This window comes from Cupressus sempervirens, chromosome 6, assembly GCF_028749045.1.
Source record: "Cupressus sempervirens isolate cs-2001-9-10 chromosome 6, ASM2874904v1, whole genome shotgun sequence".
In the NCBI taxonomy this organism is placed as follows: domain Eukaryota; kingdom Viridiplantae; phylum Streptophyta; class Pinopsida; order Cupressales; family Cupressaceae; genus Cupressus; species Cupressus sempervirens.
The window spans coordinates 132,231,467-132,246,786 of record NC_143123.1 but is presented as its reverse complement, the minus strand read 5'-3'; the positions used below and the strand labels follow the sequence as shown (position 1 = coordinate 132,246,786).

The following is a 15,320-nucleotide window of genomic DNA, read 5'->3' as shown; positions in this document are numbered from 1 at the left end:
GAAGATTTTGGTTCACATATGATGAATAAGTTTATTTTGTATAAATCCTTGACAAAACACTTGTTAGATACAACAACAACAACAAATTCCAAAATCATGCAATTAGCATATGAAAATGCAGTAAGAGTTGAAGCCATATCGAAGACTATGGAACTTGTTGATCTTCCCATAGTGCATGACATCATTGTCAAATTCAAGGCATTGAGAAACAATCTCTAAGATTTTTGTTTTGTTTTTATTTCATGTTAGTTGTTGTAAAGAATGCATTACATAAAAAAACATAATTACATGTAATGCAAGTTACATGTATGTAAAAGATGTAATGCGAGTTGCATGTAACCCTATTTTTTCTCCTATAGTTAGACTAGGTCAAAGTTGGTTAAGTTGCTCCCAATTTTTCCTCCATCTTTTTTTCAACTCATGTGCCTATATAAAGGAGTGCCCCCTCATTGTAAAATTATCGCTATCTTTATGTAAGAGAGTTGTGGTGTGCAAGCACTATTTTAAGAGAAAGTGAATACAAAGGAGCATTTGAAACTTAAATTTGATTAAGTGAGATTGTTATTTGTGTGAATTGTAAGCTTTGTCTATAGTTCATCCACGTTGTCTTTGATTCATATTATCTTGTGTTATTGGTAATTATGTCTTGTGAATTGAATAGAAAAGAGTTAAGAGGCAATTGAAGCTAGAGCTTTGATCAGGAGCAATTGTGAAAGTGTATAGCTGGAAGCTTTGCCTATAGCTTATATTTTCTTCTTAATTCACAAAATAGCTAAGTATTTTTACTTTTAGGAGTCTTTGTACCCTAATTGTAAAGTTTTTCCATATAAAAGTACGACCAAACTTAGAGCCAAACTGGTGCATTTTCAGCTAGCCTTTGAGTTAGTAAAGGTTTATTGGTATCGTTGTTTCCAACTCTTGATAGAAGTGTAGTTAGAGATTCACCCTGCCCATTACTCGCTCCATGATTAAGTGGATTTTTTCTTGAAAGTTCAGAAGAAAGGATATTAGTAACACTCATTTTATAAAATCTCTCAACTTCTTGCTTACCTTGAGTTGATCCAAGGAATGGTGAGAAGGGGGAGCCTTCCCTTTAAGGTAGGAGAGACTTTGTCTCACACACTGTGGCTGGTCATCCTATTTTGTGACTGAATTTTTACCCAAAACTGTCGGTTGCAAAATATCCACCCAACAGTACAATGTTGTTGTTGCTGCTAAACTTGTATCTCACATTTCCGTCAACATAAGAACTTGTAGTGCCCTTTCTCTTGGTATAATATTATTTTTCTCATTTATTCTTCTTGTTCTTTCATTTGGTTTGAAGAATTTACAAATTCTACTTTTAAAAAAAATAACTCCTACTTGGGATTCTTAAATGTTTCGCCAAGTTTTGCGACTTAGAGTATTTCTTCCTAAAAATTCTTCTGTTGCCATTCAAAAGATTCCTAGAATTTGGAAAGTATCTCCTTTCTAAGTTTTTTCTTTTTTTTAAAAACCTTTTAACTTATACGAACACATTAGTGACCCTTTCTTCATTACTTTTGTTTGCATTCATTGTGACTACAACGTGAAGCTTGTTCAACACCAAGAACTCACAAAGATGACAATTAAGCCTTTTTCCACAAATGAAATACAATCAGAACATGCTTGTATGTCATCACTAACATTCTCCTCTTAATCAACATATTGCACCACTTTCTAAATAAAATAAAATAAGAATTGAAGATAATAGTGTAAAGATACTTTGCCACTACTGCAAAGTCTGGCCTTCTCAACACACCTAAGCTGTATGATTTCTTGAATTCGCACTAGCATGTTATAAGCTTTTATATTAAACTTTTCATGTTTCTTTTTGGGTATTCTTTTAATGTTTTGATGGATTGCTCATGTCTCCAAGATCTTACATGCTCTGATACCATTTGTAATGTCTCGATTCTAGACATTAAGTTTTAAAACAGTATGGCCCATATATTTTCTATTTTTCTCCTTCATGCTTACAAGACTATTTTTTTTAAATCAGTAAACGACTGAAACCTTTGATTATATTAAATAAAAGTATTACAACTAGGGTTTCTCCGTTCAAACGGGCATTGGTAGGAAAGAATGGAGAAGAGAACCTCTAGTCTCGCCCGAGACCTTAGTCCTTTATTATTACATTATAAAAGGGCCATACCCCAATAACAAATGAATAATTATTACAAAAGGAGTGGATAAGAGTCCTAATCTAAATGTGACCGCTTAAAAGAACCCTGGATTAGCCAAAAGTAATTTGAACCAAAAGAACCATCTGACCGGAGCTTTAGATCCTTAGTGGGCCTCTCTTCTTTGTTGTTTTATAGGAGCTCACGAAACTATTGAACAAAAGTCCACTTAACAAGAAGTCATTAGTATTGCAAAAAATCAATACAGATGACTTACCTGATTAGGTACAAACATTCTATTTTAGCTTCAAATAGTTCACATAATGCTTATTATTAATGAATGTTAATAAAAGACCTACTTGAACCTACTAATCCGAAGAATGCAAATGTCGAGGCCAAGTCCAACTAAAAGGCAAGCTGAAGTATAACCTTCTTGGACTAATATAATTTTAAATAACAGAATTAGATGATAAAAAGGAGGCTACAAACTAACCCTAACACCCTTATAGGAATGTTATTATTCCATATATATATATATATATATATATATTGTGTGTGTGTGTGTGTGAGTGTGAGAGAGAGAGAGAGAGAGAGAGAGAGAGAGAGAGAGAGAGAGTCACGTCCTTTCATAATAATAATAATATTATATTATATTAATAATAATATAATTATATATTTATATTAATAAGCTTAGTTTATATTAATTAATACCATAAAATATATTATTATTATAATATATATTAATTTAATAATATATCAACTATATATATATATATATATATATAATCAAATTACAATACTTTATTAATATAGGACGTTGTTACATTAAAATATATCTTAATCATAATTATATTAGATTGTTATTATTATAATATGATATATATGATATTATTATATGATTATAATATAATATTACTCTATAAAATAGTATAATTTTAATATCATTATTAATATTACTTTATATATAATATTTATTTATTATTTAAATTATATGCCAAAATGGGGATATCACACCCACATAAGAGTAATGGTATTTTTGTTTATTGTATTGGTGTATTTCAAATGTAGAGAAAAAGTTTTCCTTAAATATATTAATATTTCAAGATTAATATTTTATGGCAAACTTCATTTATGAATGGAAAGAGTGAAATTTTTATGTCAAATTTACATTCAATAATATATTTTTATATTTATATAACTGATATTATCACACATAATATATCTTATTAAATTATTACACAATAGAAATATATTATTTATACAAGAAATATAAGTGAAAAGAGCTAAAAGATTATAGGTGTTGAAAGGTCCTTGGTCTATTGGTGAAGTTGAATGACTCACAAAGAGCTCATCAAGGATCAAGTATTGTTGAGTGTGAGGCTTGATATCATAAGGGATGAGGTTAGAATCATGGTCGTGGATGCCCCCAGTCCTTTGCTCTAGCTGAAGAGGTGCACATGTGGCCCCTTATAAAGTTCCCAAACCCTTCATCAAAATAAAATAAAATTTATAGCTAAAAACTTAATGAAAAATATATTAAATTTACATCTAATTATATATTTTGATATATACTTAGCTAACATCTAAATCATATATCAATATTATTATATGCTTTATTAACTCTATATTAAATTTTCTTTCTTTTCCCTCATAATATATCTTATTAAAGTATTGCATAATTTAAATACATTATAACATGTAAATTTAATTAACCTATTAATGGTGACCTTGGAGAGATTCGATTAACATAGCTCAGTTTTCTGAGGATGTGATGTAGCCTGCGCTATAAAGATTTAGGCACAAGGCTTCCCAAAAGAGCCTACCAGAGATCAAGTCTTGTTAAGTGCAAGGCTTCGATATCATAGGGATGAGGGTGGGATCGCTGCCTGAGTGATTTTGACGGCGTGGATGCCCGTTAATCCTTAGTTCTAAGCTGAAGAGGTTTCAGGCATGAGTGGGCCCATATCGGGCTCCTAAATCATTTAAGTGGTGATCTTTGTTAGTTGGTAGCTCATGGGCCTTGTGATTTAGTGGTGAGAATAATACCTAAAATGTTTGTTTGTGTTATGTGGTTTAAATTTTGTATGTTATAGACATTTAGATGATATAAAGTTCAAATTTTTAATAATAATAAAAAATTCTATCATTGAACGAAAATCTATTATTAATAATTAATAATTTTGATGAGTTTATTTTTCTATTAGTGAATATAAGGTTGAGAACTTTCATTTAAATGTATACTTATTAGTGACACTTTCATATAAGGTCGAGTTTTCATATAATGTATACTTATATATTATGTTGATCTCTTATTTATTGTAATATATTTGTTTCTAGTGAAATGCGTTATTTTAAATGGTCGAAGTATTACCTTGGATCAAAGTAAAGTATAATTAGCATTAGACAATTTTAAAAGAAATGTTAATTTTGAAAAAGTGATTGTGAAGGAGGGATGTTCTTAGCTCTTGCTACAAGGAATGATGATAAAAGGTTGATTCAATTCAACTGAATCTTGAGAAATGTAATTTTCTAATTGGGCCACATGGTGGTGCTTAGTTGTAATTCTAGAAGGTTGTGGATATTATAGAAGGTTGTGGATATTGTGTAGGTGGAATTCTAGAAGGTTGTGGATAAGTCATGCATGGGGTGGTAAGTGCCTATTTAAGCAAGGCATATGCGCATTTCTAATCAAGCTTGGGAAGGTGAAAGCTTTGGAAGGAAAAGCTTCAAGGTGTGAAAGTTGGAAGGTGTGAAGGCTTCAAGGTGTGAAAGCTCTAAAGGTGTAGCTCTTCAAGTAGAAGTTCTTGGTGTGAAGACTCTTATTTGGAATTTCTCTTATGTTGAAGAATTTGTAAACTTCTTTTTGAAGAAGTCATATCTATGATATCATCTTGTGGGTGTTGTAAGGATTTTCAAGTATAATAAAATTTCTTGGGAAGCATTTCATCTCTCTTGTCTCCATAGTGTTGCATTCTTGGTTATGAGTTGGTAGGGTGGTGTGGCCCTCCATCAAGTGGTATCAGAGCGTACTTTCATCAAGAAGGGTGAATATTTGAACCAACAAGAAAAAGGATCAACATGGACTTGAAATACATGCAAAAAATTATCCAACGGGGGTCGAGAATGTTGCACACGATCTTCCATACATAGCTCATTCAGACTGTAGTTGAGGGCTTGTAGTCACAGAGGGATTTGCGTAAATTCTTTTGTTGCCAAGGGGAGGAAATGGCGAAACAACCCAAAACCTGTGACAATCTTCTCTCTGGTAAAAAAAACTAGTACAGAAAGGTGAAAATATGATGATACAGTAAAGAAAATAAAGTTTCAAAGGCATTACCTCAAAATCACTTGATGTGTCAATGAAATTTGAAACAGTTGAAAACCCTATATTCAGCTCCTCTACAGCGCAACAGTCGATCGCCTTTGAAAACCCTTCACTATTTTCAGCTTGCCTTCATCTCCTCTACACTACAACAGTCGGTTGCCTTTGAAAACCTTCACTATTTTTAGCTTGTCTATAGTCGGTCACAATTGTTCTCTCCAACGTACGCACACAATTAATTTATGTTCCAACTTTCTGACATATAATAAATTCATCTCTATCCTTTGCTAATGCCGGTAATCAATGCATCTTTCCTCCAATCAGAAATTAGGAATATCCATATAGTAATTGTTTTTTTAAATATTTCCTTCCGGAACTTTACAATATGGCATAGTGCAAGCCCAAAAAGAAAAATGAAAAAAATGAATCAGAGTCCATCGAAACATTAGATCTGTACCTTCACAATATCAATGAACTAAGGGTCCATTTGGTGACAAACATAGGAATAGAAAATTAGAATAGGAAATAGGAATGAGAGTCAAAGTAGGGAATGGGAATGGAAAATGACAATCCCATTCCTGTTTGGTTCACCTAAAATCTATTTGAGAATTTGTTTGACAATCCTTCTGTCCTCCAGATCTATGGCTTTTCTTTACCACTTCTTGCAATCAATATTTTTTGGGCTTTTCTGTTGTTGTTGCCTGAAGCTCCGATATAAGCTACGATTTGGCCGATAATTTACTCTACAATTTAAGCAAGTATTTAATCAACAATTTAATAGACTAATTAAGTGACAATTTAACTAGTGATTTGAAAATAAGTAACACACAAGTTACGATTTAAGCAAGAGTTTAAACAACAATCTTTTAAAGCAGTTATGTAGCTGTACCAAAAAATTTACTACGATTTAAACTACAATTTAGGTGACAATGTAAGAAGAAGTTTATTAGCATGCAATTAATGTTTCTTCAACGATTTATTTCCTTAAAAAATAGTGCTTGGGATGCATTCTGGGCGCGTATCAATTCTTCGAGTGCTGATTGTCTTACAGCTCTGATTGTTTCGATCCGATGCATTACCTTAACAAGTTAGCGACAGTACCAAAAGCCATGTCGAAGCCTTCTCCTGCAAAGACAAAGATGAGAGTAGAAATGAACTCCGCTAAAGCAACTTTGAGGGCTGTGGGATGCGTGGCCTCCTGTGGCCCCCCAACTACAATTTCTCTAAAAGGCATTTTTATCAGCAACCAAAAAATTTTCCTTTTCCCTGATCTTCCTCTAGCCAAATCCTATTCTCCATTCCAATAACTGATATTTTTGGGAATGGACTTATGCTCATTTTGGGCTAAAATGAGAATACGTAATCCTATTCCCCATTCCCATTCTGCGCACCAAACAAAGAATTCAAAAATATATTCTAATTCTCAATGACCATTCCCATCATATTCCAGGCCTTGATGCATGTTAAATGATTTTCAGTGCTCTTTGAAAAATGGTATTATAAGGAATATTCCTTGGATATAATGATGAAACACGGTGATGTTTCAAGCTCAAACAAGGACGCATAGCATCAAGTTCCTGCCGAAAGCTTATATGATCAAAGTATTAAAAAGTACTAAAAATATATGCAATATAGCTATGTTAGTAGAATGTCAATTGATTTCTTTATACTTATGTATGTTTAAAATTAAATTGTGATCTAGAATGTTCAATTTGCTACTTTTAGAAAGGAATTTTATTCTAGCACTAATATATTTTTATCAGTATTTTACAACTTTTATTAAACGTTATTTTTACTTTTTGTAAATAGGAAATATAAAGATATAAAAATATGATATAAATCTTTATTGTTTTATTTGTTAAATTAAATCATATTAATGGTAGCTATAAAGCTTTAATTGGAATGGAAATAAAATTGGAATACGTATTCTAACTTTGGCCCAAATCATTTTACCCTTGAATAAGTTTGCTATAGGAAAACTATAAGAAAGAAAAATTTAGAACTACAAAATACATGCATACAACCACATTTGGAGTTGCATGTCAATCAAGTTGCATAGGATTGGGGGAGAGATTGCCGGTATGAAATTGTATATATAACTGTACATGCATTTCAAGGCAATAATTTTGTATGCATTTTATATCATCATTCTTTTCTCTGACGTTGCTGGGTGCTAGTCAGGCTATGGAGTTTCCTAATCTTTTCACTAATGCTCAGTACTTCTTATTATTTACTTTAAGTGGCTCAGTGCTCCTTAAGGTCATATATATTTCCATTCACTTATTTCTCTAGTTTTTGGAAAAATTCCACAGACAACTTCATCGCTAGAATCATAATTCCTTTCAAAACATGTTGCACATGAATGGTGTCTCAATGGTCTCAAAAGGTCTTGATCATCTTCATCCTCATAGTGCAATTTTATTCGTGGCCCCTGATTACGGTGGTTTGTAAAAAGAAAGTTTTTCATACTTCAGCATCCCGACAAAGTACTTGATGGTTGGAACTTTGTAAAATGTGCAACCATAAAATCATATAATTGAATGGTTACCAGCCATTGTAAATCGATGAACACACAGATGCTTTGAAAAAGCGATGGTGCTCTTTCAGGCCAGAGTGATTATATCATTTCTTTGACACCTGTAGCAAAACATACTGCTAGGGGTAGATGGATTTGAAAGAGTAAATTGATTAAATTTTGGCACAAATTTTTTTGATTTGTTTGTTGTTTGATTTTGGTGTCCATTTTCAACTATATTGAATTACATAACTTAAGAGAAACCCCTAAATCTTTTGCCCCAGCTCTAGTTAGTATTGGAAATTGGTTGGAAAATTAGGGGGCAATAAGGATGATGTTGTCCAAGCTTATATTAGAGATTTTCCCATAGAAAAGCCCCAATAATCCACATGATCCTAGAAATAATAAAGATAATAATAATAATCAGCCTGTCCAGAAGCGACTATCACATCGGTTTACCGCAACTGCTTCTTTCATGATATAGTTTTTTTTTTTTTGCAAAAAAATCATCTGTCCAAAGTTGATGCATGGTTATCACATTCATTACACAATCCTCACTAAAATCACTATTGCTATCTTTTACATCTTCTTATGAATGACAAAATGAGAAAACTTCTGGAACCCTAGCAAAATTCTTTGTGTTTGGCATTGAAGCGGTTGATGACTAAAAATTACTATTCTATATTTCTAATTTCTCAGATTGTTAATAACATGGAAATGAATGATTTAGAGACAACAAAGGAATTGCATTGTAATCGATGGGAAGAGCAGATATCCAGGTGAAAATTGAACATGTGGTGTGAAGAATGAAATTAAAATTAAAATTTGCAAGAAAAATTCCAAAAGTCCTTTGAAAAATAGAGCTTTGAAAATTAGTGCATACCTAGAGCTCATGATCCGTGTGGTTTTCTTCAAAGCACAAGCTTGGAATCGCTCAGAAAATTATATGAAAGGAATTGTCAATTTTATTTTTTCTTCCTGAAAGTAAGACATGACAATGCACAAAAATATAAATTAGCTCAAAGTAAGACATGGCTATGCGCACGGAAAACACTGTAATGATCTAGACAAAAGGACCGACTCTTTATTTATGTCAAAGAAAACGCTGGAATGATCCAGATAAAAGGAACCACTCTTTATTTATGGCAATTTAATGCCAAAACTAAATAGGACGAGCAAACAAATATATATTAATGTCCAACAACTATTTATCACTGTCAATTTAATGTCAAAAAGTAAAAAAGACACACCAACCACTGGCACACTGGCACACATTGAATCCAGATCGATTTTCGTAGAACACTGCATTAAATTTTAATAGTGACCACTGCACAAATCTTTTGTGAAGGCACACCAACATAAGAAACAAATCTTGGGTACAGATCTTTCCGACCCTTTCAAATTGCAATTTGACTGACTAAGTTTTGACAGTATTAATACTTGTCACTGTGCTAGCACTAGCACTGTGCTATACGTTTGCACAATACAATTCAATAGAAAAACTTTATTGTTTGATCAATTAAAAGTTTCAAAAAAAAAATTGAACACTGACTGTTCACTATATTTGAATAAGAATATGTAATAATTCAAATATTTGATTGGTTGAAAAAATTTCGAATAAGCATCTCATGGATGCTATAGTATCTTCGGCAGGAACTAATAAACATCTTTACGCCGAATTCGTACCTTTTCTCAACAATCCCAACTCATTTTTTACATCAACGGTCGCAGATGCTCCGTGGCTGTGCAAGACAATGGTCGACATCCTCACCGTCCATTCTCAGAGAGCAGCATGCTACGCGGTGCGCAGGGATTTCTTGCCGATGGAGGAGACCCCAAGTCTCTTGCAGTGGCCACCATGTTGCTTCGCCTGTGGAGTGCTTGCCACCAACCTGCTGTGGCTTTCTGTAATCATGGCATAACTTAATTGAACATTAAAGTCTTTGAATACCCAAATATTTCATGAAAATATAAAAAGGCCAGAGCCTATTTCGGGGGGCTGTAAAATAGTTTCCCTTTGGATTGTTAATGGCAAACGCAGAATGGATTTCATTTTGAATAGAATTGGTCATGCAAATCCCGTGAAATTACCCATTGTTTCAGTGATGGGCCAAAAGAAAATCTGATTAAATGATTTGAGCAGTAGCATCAGCTGTGCAAAGAATCACTCTAAGGGTATGTTCTTCTTGCATGTCAAACTCTACAAAACATTTGGACATATTGAGATTGCATATATCCTTTTATTATAGTTTATTCCAATTTTGAAGTATGTTGCTTTTCTAGATGTTTGGAGAAATATAATTGGTATTTACCAGTGAGGGTGGAGACAGGATCCGGTTCCTCGGGTCATTGGGATTGTAGAACCAAATGAAAGGTCTGAAAATGAAGTGATGCGACTCTCTTCCTCAGGTGCAATCAAGCTGGGATTGGGTGATTTCATATTATATAGTGTATTGGTAGCGAGGGTAGCAATGTATGATTATATAAATGTTTATGCATGTTAACTTGTTATTATAATAGGGCTCAGCGTGGCTTTTGATTTTATTGGCCTTTTTTCCAGAAGGCCTTGCCTGCTCTCCCTGTGTCAGTATCATTGGGTGTAGTTTTTAGTTCCTAACTAGTCCTCTAATGGAGGCTTTTATGGTTCATATAACAGTCAATCTTCTGCCTTTATAATGCTACATGGAAGTAAGTCCAACCTCAAAATGTCTATATGGAACACGAACCATCATAAGTCAGTGGCATTGTAAGTATGGTTCAACTTTTCATGGTAGAAATTTTGAGTGCAACCTTTTGGATTTCCCTATTTTCATGTTGTTGTATTCCTATTTATTGTTTATCTTAACTTTGCTCCAGTCGTGTAATCTGGACTTGAAGTTAACTCCAATAAGACGTGTAATAAATTAAAATGCTTATGAAATGCGTATAACTGCTCAAATAACTAAATTTTTCTTTTTCTTTTTGAAGGAGGCTTGCAGGAAGAAATGTGCAATATTGTAATTGTTTTTCCTTCCTTTCCACGCAGTTGATAGTGAGATCATGTAATCATACAAGGCTCTACACCAATTCAGCTATATATGTTAATTGGAGACACAAGCTCCCAGTGAAGTTGGTGTGTCTAAGTTTGTGGCCGCAGAAGAAATGAAGAGACCTCAAAACGGATGGGATTATGCCCATGAGATGCCTATTGAGAATATTCAACCCCACAACACGACCTTCCTTCTGATTGCCCCCCAATCTGACTGCAAGTCACCTCACTCCATTTATAGGTGCTCTCATCATAGGCATTCCAGTTGCCTAACGCATTATCTGGGTCTTCCATTGTCGTAGTATTTCTAACCTTATTTTTGCAAGTAAATTGTGAAGAAATACCTATTTTATGAGCCACTTTAAGTACATTTTTCTTGATAGTATTTGAATCTGTACTAAAGCATTAAAAAATATATAGCTTTATTATAAGGTGAAACATCATGATCCACAATACAATTGACAAAATTAGTGCGATTTCTATCTCTCCACCTACTTAACATAATCTTCAAAGAAATGGAGATAATCCAATTCATCCACCAGATATTGTCAATCCATAAAGATCAGTCTCGATTTCTATTATTCAAGTTGAATTACAACTTGTTTTCCAGAAAAAAAAATGATTGCTAGGACGACCAATCGAAATAACTTGAATTATTGGGCTCTTTAAAAAAGTCTGCTTAAAAATCTATCAGCACTGTTGTCTGTAACACCTAAAAGACTCTCAAATCAATATGACATTGAACAAAATGATTCCCCAATGGCACTGCTACACACAAAATATTCAAAGAGTTCTATACGCAGCCAATATTTGAATCACTTTTAATCTATTGTGAACATCTAAGGCTATTGACATAGAAAATAGAAAGCACACATGTTCATTCGCAAAATTTAACCCAAGAATCAAAATGTAGGCATTCTTCTTTGTCTGTAATGGGTCACAAAAAACTACAGAAACTAGAATAGAACATAATCATTCTAAGATAAGAGCCCATTTTTTATTGGCGGGGTGTTTTTTTATCTCCATTTAAAGAAAAATATGCTAAAGGTTACTACTTCAAATGGCTAAATCTGAGTCTGTCTGGTTCCTTGTTTTATTGTGAATTAGCTCACCGCTAATCCTAGATGATTGCAAATTTTCTATGAATTTTCACAGTAGTCCAACACATGTTGATAGAAAAACAATAAAGGACATAGTAGAGTAATTGCTGCATTCGAAAAGCTGTTAGCTTGTCTTGGCTGCCACACTTAAATTCCTTAGTTGTTACCATTCAGATGACTATTTCTTAGTTCAGTTGAATATACAAATCTTTATTTCATTTATTATTATTGGTATCTTATCTTTGTATATTGTGTAACCACTGTGAATTATAATAAATGTTATCTTATTCCTGGGGTTCGGTCACAAATTTGTTTCTTACAGTTTCGTACTTTATCAAGTGGTTTTTTTTCATCTTAAAATGCATGAAAGTAAGTCCTTTGCCTCTAAATCTTATGCTAGAGTATGGCAATAGCTATATTGATTTTCGCTTGGCGACATAACTGGTAAGGCAGGGTACTATAAATCCTCTATCTCAGTTCAATGTTGAGTGTTACCTAATTACAGAATGAGAAAAGTGATTCTGAGTGTCGCCTGGTTAGAAAATGAGGAAAGCAAGAGAGAAGAGAATATCCGGATAAAATTGATAATGATCCTCCACATTTCTTAATAGCTTTCCTCTGTGTACTATTTTGTTGTGTATGCCTGACCTTATATAATAAAACAATGAAAGATTTGAATCTTTCATAATGATGCAAGAAGTTTGGAATCAAACTAGGTAGCGCCTCCAATTAGCCACCCAAGTGTTCCTCCTACAAGTGGTGAAGAGACAGAGTGCTAAAGAGCGGGCTATCCTTGTCGCTTCTCCTCATCCTGCATAATCTGTTATTTCTTACGCCTGGGATCCTCTGCACCATTTCTTCCGATATTTTATACCGAATTCTTTATATTCAGGGCACTAACAAGCTTGCAAAAGTTTTCAACTGCTATCTATCCCTTGCTCAGTTGCTCCTCTCTACTACTTTTAAAAGTGGATTATTTCTTTAATGCATTGATAGCCTCCATAGCTTGTTCATGGGAACCAACCATTCTTATAAAATCACGCCTTCTTGCACAAGGTGGTTGTATTGACCAGCCTGAATAACCGCGCCATCTCGCATTACCTGTTTGGGGATTTGAGGTAATTCATCAAGAATTTTTACAAGACAAAACTACCAACTGGCATGGCATGCATTTGAAATTTTTGTGTGCACTATGAAGATGAGACTTACCAGAATGAGATCTCATACAAGACAATAAAACAAACAACATTACCTGAATACACAAACAACATGCACATAAATTCCCAAACAACAGTTATATATCTTGATATTTATTCACACGAAAATCTAGCGAATAGCAACTCACTGTAAATGTAGTATTTGATTTTATATAGATTCTTGCTATGCCCATTGTTAGCCAAATTAAAACAGGGATGTCTTAAAGTAACATGAACACAAACAACAAAGGTCTATCAGATTGATTCAATTTTAATAAAAATAAATATCGATTTTGATTCTGTGACAAAAATCTATGATCCATCTATGTTTGTTGTGATTTTAGGTATAGAATTTTGGTATGCCAATTAGTAGCCAAATTAAAACATGGATGCCTCAAAGCACTATGAATAAGAATTTCTGAGGTCCATCAGATTGATGAAAATTTATTCAATTGTGGATGCCCATTTTGATTTTGTGATAGAAACCTATGCTTCATCTATGTGTATTATGATTTCAGGTATAGAATATATTCTATCAGACAAGCTATTTGGGGCACTGTCTGATGAGGAGAAGCAACTTTGGCATTCTCATTTTCATGAGGTAGAGAACCCTAATGAAGTGGCCACAATGCATTCCTACATTTTTTATTATGTGTGATGTAAGTTTTGATAATGAGATTTTGAGATTATGTTGATATACAGATTAAATCAGGCCAGTTGGTTAATCTTCCAGGGTACCATAGGTGATTTAGAAGCTAGAGCTATGGAAATTTTTTGTGTACATAGCAGTTTGACGTGGGTATGTCTAAAACTTAAATAAAAGAAAAAATATTTTGTGGGCTTTTGAATTGGTAAATGACTATCAGAGAAAGGAAGGTCTTGTAAGGAAACAAGATGAAAAATACAAGATTTCTACGCAAGAGAAGGTAGAGAGCAGAGTTGGCATTGAAGGGCCAGAGAAAATCGGCAAAGGTGGATTTTATAAGAAGCAGTGAAAATGGTGAGGCTCTTTTTTTTTCGTGTGCAGCACTAAATTAGATGTTGCTGACATTACACTAGGCTGATTCAAATGTTATAGTCAGAAAGACTGGTATACAACCATTTAATAGAAGGGAAAATAATGTACTAGGAGGCTCCTCTCTTTGACTAGAAATGTGAACCAATTTACCCATTTGTTTTGACCATAGACTTGGGGAGATTCGACCTGCACACCTCATTGATCCTCTCTTTCTTGGCAATTTCCAATTTTACAAAATCCTGGCCAAGTTCGAGTAATGCCATTTGGTTAATTTGTTTGGGGATTATATGTATATTATTTCCTGTTTGAGTGGGCGTGCTTATGTGTATATACCAGGGTTTTTATGGACACAAATTATGTATAATGCTTCCTTTGCCACGTTCATAACGATTTGAAGATTTGAAGTGTCATAAGGACACTTTTTGGGATGAGCATCTGAATGTTGAACAAGCATTGCTATATTTCTAAAGCACTGTTTATTTTGAGAGTGTTGATCAAGATTATATGTAATGATTACATTCTTGTCTCTTCTACAGGTCAATGTAAGATGCAATTAATGTTCACTTTAGCTGGCATACCTTACCGAAGATGGATTGGTTAGAGTTGTTTTGGAAAATTCTAATGCTTGTAGGATTGGGAACCAATTAGTTATTGAAGGCTTTTGCAGTGATCATTATTTTCCAGCAGTATTTTTGGCATTCACTTTATCTTATTCTATATATATAGACAGTATAAAAAAACCTTATTTCCTTTATGAATAATGTATCTTGATGTATTTCCTTCACATGTTGTGAGAAAATAGTATTAAATAGCCAAAAACAAATTAATGTCAAATATTTACTATAAAAATTTGCTTCTATTTTTAGATGATTTTATTATTAAATATATGTATATTCACCAAAAAATTATCAGAAAAGTTACAACTACAAGTTTGGGTAATTGGTATTTGATGTTCAATAGAGATAATGGTCAAGGTTTTTTTACTGCTGACATGAGAAGG

The 15,320-nt window shown here is 33.3% G+C and overlaps 1 long non-coding RNA gene across 3 annotated transcripts; it reads left to right on the top strand.

Annotated features, from left to right (window-relative positions):
• The first annotated feature begins 9,703 nt into the window (after positions 1-9,703).
• On the top strand, positions 9,704-15,009 carry LOC149551576 (uncharacterized). Of its 3 annotated transcripts, none has more exons than XR_016353311.1 (4): positions 9,704-10,153; positions 10,262-10,387; positions 10,635-10,724; positions 14,857-15,009. It is a non-coding gene; the product is annotated as an uncharacterized LOC149551576 (long non-coding RNA). The 3 variants fall into 3 exon arrangements; XR_016353310.1 differs by lacking the exon at positions 14,857-15,009 and adding an exon at positions 10,946-11,361; XR_016353309.1 differs by lacking the exons at positions 10,635-10,724; positions 14,857-15,009 and having other exon boundaries at positions 10,262-10,422.
• The last annotated feature ends 311 nt before the right edge of the window (positions 15,010-15,320 follow it).